The following is a 10,575-nucleotide window of genomic DNA, read 5'->3' on the forward strand; positions in this document are numbered from 1 at the left end:
GCTATAACAGATCCCTTCTGAGAAGTTAATGGCTACAGCCACATATGGCCTTTATTTTCCTAGCTGACCTTCAGGTCCTGTTCATTTAAACTTTGCTTTATTTTAGATAGTGTCCCAGCTCCTTGCAATTGAATGCCTACTTCTTGAAGTGGACAACTTTCAGGCTAAGATTTTGGAGAGATGATGGTGACACCTCTTCCAGTGTTGGTCATTCCTTCACTCTCAGTATTGTTCACTAGTGTTCTCAGCTTGGGCCTTCTCTATAGATGTTTTCCAAAACATTCAGTTTTGTCCCCCATTTAGGTTTTGTGATTTGTCTGTAGAATTTGCCTCACCATCGGTTATCTGGTACCAAAACATCTGATTTTAGAGCAGTGGTGTATAATTGTCCTAAGAAAGAGAGCTCTTCCTGCTTGGGAGCCTGCAATAGGCCCCCAGGGAATTTTTTCTTTTTGGTAAAGTGTTGTCCCTGTCCAAGTGTGTATTTGCTCTAGATAGATACCACTCTGAGGAACAGGCATGTATGGATGGAAACAAGCTGTTAGTTGACAGAACTTATCTTGAGTCCTTTTGACTGGTCAGAGGTAGATTGAAGAAGATTCCCTGAAGCTTACAAAAATCTTTAGTTTACAAAAAGATAAATCCTTCATAAAGTGCGTTTACCCACCTTGGACCATCTTCCTAGACTTTTAAGCACTTTCTTAGACCCTTACTTTTTTGGCAGCTTTCATATCCTCAGGCCTAATATAAACTCTTCCAATCCAATTACATACCATGAGACATCATTTGTTGATCACCAGGATCAAAACTCTTAGAGACTTGAGATGGATATATTGTAATCTAAGTGACCTATGTGTCATTTAAAATGATAGACTCACCTGTTACCCAGACAGTCACCCAACTAAGATACTGTGATGTCGTTGGCTTCCTTGGGGACACAGGTCTCAGGACAAGATCAATCTTTAGCTGCTAGGCCAGGCGAATCTGAGAGGCCTTCCTGTGGAGGAGGAACTTAGGAGGCTGATCTTGCTTTGACTTAGGCAATGCCAGGCATGCCCAGTGTCCCTGTTTGCCCTTCATTCAGGCTGGGACTCAGGAGCAGGCAAGGCACTGCTACAGTCTATCCCAGTGGATATCATCTGCAATCCGGGTGGAATCCTTTCTTGTTGTGTATGTATCTTCTTGCAGATCTTCAGGTGCCATTGCCAGGATTTGGGAGTCTCTACCATTTTAAGCATCTCAAGTTTAAGATTTTAAATGCCATTTTCAGTAGGGCTCTGACTGTTTTGAGGGCTAAAAACTACTAAGCATATCTGGGTTAGACAATATATGTCTGCTTCTACATATCTGCTCTAAACTGTGCATCTAGCAAACACAAAACAGGAGAACAAATAAAGCTTTAACCATTGCCTATATCAGTTCTCAACGTGACTTTAAGAATAATACTGAACACATTAAAAGATATGATCATTTATAAGGTTTGTGGCTATAAACTTGTATCTCTTAGTTATAGTAGCTTTTATGAACCTTGAACAAGAACAACAATAAAAAAAACCCTTATATCAGTTTCAAAGTATCTTTCTGAGATGGGCTTTCCTGCTCATGTCACACATAGTTGCTCTTAAGAAAGATGGAGGTGAAGCTATAATTTGACCCTCTTTAGTCCCAAAGTCCAGATGGCAACCAGTCATGTGCTGTTCACCCAGTGTGTATAGTTTCCTCCTGTCAGTTTGGCAGGCTTTCTTATATAAGCAAGGGAGTCATTCACCATCACCATTCAATCAATGCTGGTGTTGCTGTCACTGCCTCTGCCACTGCCACCCTCAATCCTGGGGCCACAGTGGACAGGAGTTGAGTAGGGCTGCGAGGTGAGGAAGGGAGGCACCAGGAGACACTTGGAGCCCTGTGCTCAGTATGGTAAAGGGAGAGTGGGAGTTAGGAGAGAGTACAGTTCCTAAATGTCCTGTATATAGGAAAGTTCAGGTCGTTTGTCCAAAGGCCTGCAGAAATTTTTAAGATCACAAAGGATGTTATTGCAAAGACAATGTGGTGGCCCTTTGTCCAAGGGGTATTATAGCCAAGCAACAGTACAAGGAAGACTGGGCGTTTTGGACACATGGTTGGAACAGCACCTATTCAGATATATTGTGTAGCAGGCATCCTATGGGTAAGTGGGGATGAGGTTTAGACTCCGTGTTGGTCATCTCCCAGCCTAGAAGTAGCCCCAAGGCCTATGATGCAGTTCCTCAAGTGATAACCTATGGTCTAACAGTAGAGAGTAGTTTTACCTTGGAAAGCCATTTCCAAATCAAAGGTTCCTGGGAACGAAGACCTGGTCTCTGTTCCAGAAAGGTAGGACTTTCCCTGGTATGTCCTCAACTTGGCAGGACCTGGGAAAGACACCTGGTACCTCTTAGACTGTGGCTGAGAAATGGTGACATTTTCAGCTTAAAGATGTGTTTACTACACTCCTTAAAGAGAGAGTAGTAAAGAATTGGTCTCCGCACTACTAGGGTCTTCTCCCCTCCCCTGGGGTGGGGACCCAACTTCCCTAGGTGTTTTTTCAGTGAGAACAAAATCTATAAGGTGTAGAAACAACTGAGGTTATAATGTCTAAGAATTTCATGGGAAATATTCACTGAATGTCTTAAAATAAAATCATCCAAAAGAATATATTGATTACAGAGAAATTTAGTGAAAACTGATGTTCTGTGGAAATCAACATCGAAGCAAAACAACTACACACACACACACACACACACACACACACACACACACACACACACACACACACACACAGACAAACACGTGAACCATATCTGCCTACTGTTTTCAAACCCAGTGAAAATGAAAGTTTCTCAAAGGAAGCAGCAACTTCCACTTATCATTCTGTAAGGCTGACTGATTAGCATTTTATTGACCATAGAGGGTTTGAAAAGCTGTGGCCATCTTTAGCTCCTCCCCCCCCCAAAAAAAAGAAAAAAAGAAAGAGAGAGACAAAGGAAGGAAGAAAGGAAGGACATTCAATTGATGCACATTAACATTTTCCTGTGTACATGTAGGTGCATCTTGAACATGCCTGGTACTCATGAAGGTCCAAAGAGAGCATCAGATCCCACGGGAGTGGAGCCATCTCTCCAGCCCTCCATCTTAAGTCTTCTTAATAACGGGTAATACTCTTCTCTGTTCCTGACCTTTATCACCGTCCAGAGACTCAGAAGACTAGCTCTCTCTGAAATATATTGACAGACAGATAGCTTCCACCCATCCAAGAGCTAAGAGAATTACCAGGTAGCATCTGAGCCTGTACCAAAGGCTCTCCACTTTGCTGTAACCGTGTCTCCTACATCTCCACCAATGTGCTCAGAAAGTATCTTCAGGTATGGCTTCTTTGGTTCTGTTGGGGTAATCTAAATCTGTGTTTCTGGGTATGGTCACTCACTTTGTCTCCAGCATAAACTCTTATACCCTTTGAAATGAGAGTCGTGCTTCTGTTCACAATCAAGAGTGACTCTGGGAAGTGGACAGAAAAGTACACAGCCACTGTAGGAGAAGCCAGGCAGAGAAGATGGAGAAGAGACAGAGTAGATATCAACAGGCTGAGTCTGCTGTATTGGAATAGAGAGGGGCCCAACCTGTCCATGGCATGAATGTTGAGCACCTATAGATGGGGTGGAGACATGTGTGTCTGTGTGTCTCTGTGTGTATCTGTCTGTGTATGTGTCTGTATGTGTGTGTGTCTGTGTGTGACTGTCTGTGTATATATACATCTGTGTGTGTTTCTGTGTGTATATCTATGTGTGCGTGTGTCTGTGTGTGTCTCTTTGTATATCTGTCTGTGTATGTGTGTATCTGTTTGTGTGTTTGTGTGTGTACGAACAAGAAAAATACATCCATGTTTGTGGTTGGATTGGAAGCAGAATAAGTTGTTTTCACTACCAGGCTTCTTCCCTAAAGGATCCCAATTCCGGTAGGGTGAAAAGAAAAAGGCAGAAAGCAGTCCTTATTTGGGGAGGCTGAGGTGGGTATCAAAGGTAGAATGGGTGTACCAAGGGTAGATCAAAGCTGCTAGTTTTCAGACATGAAGAATACAGTGGTGCTCTGGGTGGTGAAGCCTGCTGTCTCTGTAGGAGGAAGTTGGTGAGACCACTGAAGAACAGGGACCAAACAGTAAGTTAGCACAACTGTAATGATTGGCTGTCCAAAGGCTTGATCCAGAGTCCTCAAGCAGTCAGTGTCCTTCCAGAAAGTATTGTTCACCTTTTCTCAGGGTTTAATTCATTCCAACAGTCATCTGGCATCGCCCTTCCAGGGCAGGGTTGATTCACCTCAGAGCAGCATTCAGTCCTCCTTTTTCAGCACTGAGTAAGTCCAGCCCCCCTCTGTGGTTTGAGAGGACCACCACAGCCAGGGAATCTATTTGAGTTTGTTCTCAAAGGCCAGCTTTGACACCACAGGGTAAATCAAGGCAGGCAGTGAGGTTTGACCTCAGCGATTGGGGTCAGCACTGAGAGCAGCTGATGGAGTCTGTTCAGATACTGACCAACAAGGGCTTCTGCCTATGGCAGCCAGCAATTAGGAAAACGGGGGAGAGGAAATCACACACACACACACACACACACACACACACACACACACACACACACACACACACAGTGGTTAAAGCAAAAGCAGGCTCCAACAATTTTTTTCTCTTAATCCTCTTTTATAAAGATATCTTGCCCTTTCCTGCTCACGACAGCAGACAACCTACACATAACTCAGTCCCTTTTGACTATAGCCAGCCATAAGCAAAAGTTAGAATTCCTGGTTTGCCAGGAGTCTCATGACCAAGATTAGAGCAGCTGCAAGCTCTATCAGAGCACCAAGTGCAGACTTTGCAGAGAGAAAACATTTCTTCAAGGTTTAAACAGGCTTTTAACAATTTCTTAGTCTCTACTGATTGACCCAAACATAGCAAAAACTTTGCTGAAATGCTTCACTCAAAGCCAGACACAAAGGCTTTACTGTCTGTACCACTACATGAGTTTACAATACTGTGTACCGTGTCCTAAAGGAACCCTCGGCTTTCCCTTGTGAACACACAGGTCACTTGTAGGCAGCTTAAGTATTTTGCAGGGAATGTATGAAGCACCTTCCCAACATCTGTAGGTACTTACAAGAAGAAAATTCTAGGTATATCTTAGAGGTGCAGTTAAAACTCAGCTATGTGAACAAAGTAAAAACATATACCTTGGTCTCTACCAAAGAATGTATGTAACTCTGGAGTGGCGTGAAAAATGTTTTGGGGAGGAAAATAATGTGTAGACCAAGCTGGCCTCAAATTCAGATCCACCTGCCTCTGCCTCTTTAGCACATCCTACCGGCCTGCGCCACCAGATCCGGCAGAAGTCCAGCTTGCTATATTTATTATTGAAGCCTCTTCCTTATGACATAATACCCTATGTATTTGCTAACTCTTTTAAAGAAAATCAACCAAACCATTCAACACCCTCTACTCCCCTCTCCTGGAATCACATAACACTGACAGGCAGCTCCCACAACAACTACAATCTAGGCTGCTCTCAAACATCTCACTCAAACATCCACTACACTACACATTTAGGCCGCTCAAGAAAACATTCACAACACAACTGCAGGCTGGGGAAACATGCGCATCCAGGGGACTTTAATCACAGCTCGCTCACAAAAACAAATTCGCCCACAACCTGATCAGGACACAAGCACTGGGATGCTTCTTACTGATTCCAACACCCCAGGCTGGGACTCAGGGCGGAAACGCAACTCAACAGGAAGAATAAACAGGAGTCCACACCTCTGGCACACCTCTGGCTCCTGCCCATTGCTCCTCCCATCAGCCTCCTTCAGATGGAGACTCCGCCATCTGCTGATCTCCTTTATTTCAGATAAAGTCCCAACTCCTTGAAATTGGATGTCTATTTCTTCAAGTGACCACCTTGAAGGCCAAGATTTGGAGAGATAATGGTCACATCTCCACCAGTGATGAGCATTGCTTCGATCTCAATATAATTACTCATCTTCCTGCCTTGGGACTTTGATTCTCTATAAAAATTTCCAAAATAATCGGGTTGGCCCCCTTTTAGGTTTTTTAATTGTCTATAGAATTTGCCTCAGCATCATTTTCTGGTCTCACAACATCTGTTTTTACAGCAATAATGTTTAATTTTCCTAAGGAGGAGAGCTTTCCCTGCCTGAGAGCCTGCAATAGGCTCCCCTGAGAGTCTTTCTTTTTGGTAAGGGGTTACCCCATTTCTGTGCATGCATTTGCTCTACACTCCCCAGCTAAATATCGCCCTTTGACACATCATTTACGTATTCCAGAAGGCATTGGCTCCCTTGGGGATTAATTTTCTTTTCTCTGAAGTTTCTTCTGAAGCAACCTGCTCATCAAATCAAGACATTTGACATTTTTGGTCATCTCAAAGCCTCGAGTGTCAACCTCTCCTCTTAAGATCCTATCAAGGAACAAGGCGTCACATCTGCTGTGTTCTCATCCACTCATCTAAGGTGCTGACCTCGCCCTCCGTGGTCTGATCACATCCTTGCTTTCCACACTCACATTTTCAAAGGCTAAAGACCTGATCACTGCCTTTCTTGTTGATGGCTCTGACACACTCCTTCCCACAGCTGAGGTCAACTCTTGCAGGAAGTCAGGAAAGCTTTCCTGTGGACTTTGCTTGACTTGAGGAAATGGTTCAAGTCTTTTCCCTGATTCTGTGATTTTGACCCAGGCATGAATTCCCTGCATGGCCATGTGACTACTGTAGTCAACTCAGCTAGTAAGAGTATCTTACTGCGGGGAATTTTTAAAAACCATGGTGTAATTTCCTTTCTTCTCATAACAGCAGACAAAATTGCCAAAGCTACCATCTGCCTGTGCATCTCAGAATGGAATAGAGGCAAAACAGGTACTCCATACAACCTCGGTGGGCACACTGTGAATTCCTATATGTTTGAAAGGATGTCTCCAGTTCTCTCCCACCAGTCTGTCTGTCTGTGTATAAGCATGCAAGCTTTCTGTGTCAGCCTCAGAACCTCACTTCTCAGGCAAGCATCCCAGAACCTGAGAAACAACTTGAGATCCTCCACCTGTCTTAGTTCAGCCATGTTTCTAAACCCATCTCTGTCTGAAATGAATCCAGCCTTGCCGTGTCCCTTGAGTGAAGTCTGGGAAGAAACTAGGCTGAGAGTAGCCAGTTCAGCTATCCTACACTTCTGACCTGCAGGCTGTCATAGTAAACAATGGTTCTTATAATCAATTACTAAATTTTGGAGTAATTTCTTTAACTGGAAAAAAAGTCAAATGCAACTATGAAAAATGGACCATATAGCAGAGGAAAATGTGGATTGTGGTTAGGAAATGGGGATTTCAACATGAATTCCAGGGATCAAACTCGGGCAGTTGGGCTTGCAAAGCCAGCAGCATCTTTGGTAGCTAAGGCACTCCCTACTCTTTCTGATTTGTGCTAAACTCAGTGTTTTATTTGGGATTAAGTTTTCCCCACCTAATGTGTATTTGTGCATACATATATAAATATATGTGTGTTTACATATATATGAATATGTATATATTTCAATATATTTAAATATATGTATATATCCTGAAAGAAGGGCTGCAGTCTCCATGCCCTTTCAACGGATGAATTTTGAGTGGAGGGGTGGGAATTGGGGAGGAACCAAGTTGTGCTTAGGCTGTGGAGAGGCTGAACCATTTTGATTCCAAGGCCTAAGCAGGTCCTGTACTGCTGCCACCTAAGGCCAGGTTGATGTCTGTGGTCCCTACTGCCACCAGGGGCCGTGTCTGGGTCCATGGTGCTGCTGCTGTTTCCATGGACCCTGTGGCCCTTGTTACCATTGAAGGCCATGTTGATGTCTGTGGGCTGGGCTGCCTGTGAGGACTGTGTTGGTGTCCATGACACTTACTGACACTGGAGACCATGTTCAGTCGGTGGAACATGCTGGCACTGGAGGCCGCGTGGATGTCATCATCCGTGCTTTCCGTAGATACCATGTGGAGGTTCATGATTCGTGCTTCCACTGACTGTAAAAGACAAGGAAGCTTCCTCTTTAGTGGTCCTGAGGACAGCAGATTCACAGTTGACAAAGAGGGACATAGAAAAATTCTATGACAACACCTAACCTTAACCCTCATTACCCAAAAGGTAACAGTCTAAACAGAAAACCATTGAAAAGAACTATTAAAATTTGTGATAAGGACACCTAAATGTAGCTCTCCACAAATAGATGGCAACAGTAGAGGGTGGGGGAGGGGAAGGACTCACTCTTCTTTAAAGAACTGGTCACCAGGAGTTTGACTGTACTGCAGTGACTATATGGACAAAATAAAAAATTGAAGAGTGGAGGCCAAAGTGGGGAGAAGTGTCAGGGGAGGAGCATGGAGGGAACCCTGGGAGGTCTGGTAAGTAAGGATGATCAGAGTACATTGTGAGAATTTCCCAATAATCAATGAAAATTATGTTTAAAATGTGGAAACAAAAAAATAAAGTGTGAGAAATAAATGGAAAAAAGTTTCCTGCACTAACAACACTTCTGTTTGAAGTAATTTCCTGTGATCTAATAAAATAATTGAGGCCAGGTTATGTACATATATAAACATACATATACATATGTACATACATATATATCATATCTGATTCTTACTTTTTTCAAATTTGAATAAGAAATTGTTAATTATACTAAATAGTGAGTTTCCTTGTTATGTGGTTATGCATGCACATAACATATTCTGATGACACTGACCACACTGACCAGCGCTGATGGCACTGACAAGCTCATCACCCTCACTTTTCTGCCCCTCCTTCCCTTATTATCTTCACAAATAGCCCATCTTCTACTTTGGTTGAAAGAGGTTTGTTTTGTTCCTGGTTTTGAAGAAGAATCCAAAGAGCAAAAAAAAAAAAAAAAGAAAAAAAAGAAAGAAAGAAAGAAGGAAAGAAAGAAAAAAAAGAAGAAAGTGGACTGGTGTTGTGGCCTCTGGCAAGGACTCAAGCAGACAGCATCCTAGGGAAAGAAGCATGTGAGAGGGAAAGAACACATGGCAAGATGGGGAACTGGAGCCAAGAGGGGAGCAAGAAAGGACCTCTCACCCCTGAGTCTGAATGCGTGAGAATCAAGGGTGCAAATCAGGCATATCCAGGCCTATGCAATATTTTTGACACTGCGACAGGACAATGTAGTTCTCAAAGTTCAAGCTTCAGACTACACAATGTTACCAAAAAAGTCAAACACACACACACACACACACACACACACACACACACACACACCCCACAATCTCATCATATTCTAAGCAATTTCACAGTGTTAGGTTGCAATGAGTTCTAAACTATCCTGGAACATATGAGACCCCCTGGATGTGCATTTAGGGTCTTGGATTTGCATTCATTCACCCACATTGATTCAACAGGATCCACTACAGCCATGTAGTAGAAGCATCAGATGGGCTTACACACTGGGTGGCCTGTGCAGAGTGCATAGCATTCTTTACCCTTAAGAAGGAAGAAACTTTAGCCTTGGTCTCTAGGATGCCATCCACAAGGAGGAAGTTCTTGAAACTGCAGGGTTGCATGAACCACTAACAGCTCTGGTCACTGTCAGCCCTCAGAAGAAGCACCTGCTATGCTGGGGTCCTGCTGGCTTTCTGCTCACTACAGGACAGACTTTAGCAAAGTCATCTGGAGGTCTGACCACTTGAGGGGAACATTGAGCACCCGGATAATAGTCAACAACAGAGGGGACCTGGGTCAGCCAGCCCACAAACACAATGACCCCCATAGACAGGAAGGTTTGCCCTCCCAGCTGAACAATAAGAGTCCTCAGTAAAAGAACCCAGGAAACAAGAAAGGTGTTGGGAGAACCTGTGTACTGGTGCTTTAGAGGGGTTCAGGATTTTATAGAAGCCAACAGTTGAGAGACTTTAGACTTTTAAAGAGACAGTAGACTTTTACTTAGACTCTTAAAATGCTGAAAAAAATATTAAAACTGTGGGACTTCTAAAGTTGTACTATGTTTTCTACTATTCGTATTAACATAACTTCTTGGAGACAAACAAGAAAGGGAAAATTATGGCTTACTAGTGTTTTCTTTGTGGGTCAAGTGGATAAGTGGTTAATTTTGCTGGTCAGTTTTTTTGTCATCTTGACACAAGATACAGTTATCTGGGGGAGGGGAGGAGGGGAAGGAACATCAATTGAGAAAATATCCCCTTTATTTTTTTTTTATTAACTTGAGTATTTCTTATATACATTTCAAGTGTTATTCCCTTTCCCGGTTTCCGGGCAAACATCCCCCTCCCCCCTCCCCTTCCTTATGAGTGTTCCCCTCCCAACCCTCCCCCCATTGCCGCCCTCCCCCCATAGTCTAGTTCACTGGGGGTTCAGTCTTAGCAGGACCCAGGGCTTCCCCTTCCACTGGTGCTCTTACTAGGATATTCATTGCTATCTATGGGGTCAGAGTCCAGGGTCAGTCCATGTATAGTCTTTAGGTAGTGGCTTAGTCCCTGGAAGCTCTGGTTGCTTGACATTGTTGTACTTT

The sequence above is a fragment of the Rattus norvegicus genome, chromosome 4 (genome assembly GCF_021556685.1).
Source record: "Rattus norvegicus strain SHRSP/BbbUtx chromosome 4, alternate assembly SHRSP_T2T, whole genome shotgun sequence".
Taxonomy (NCBI): Eukaryota; Metazoa; Chordata; class Mammalia; order Rodentia; family Muridae; genus Rattus; species Rattus norvegicus.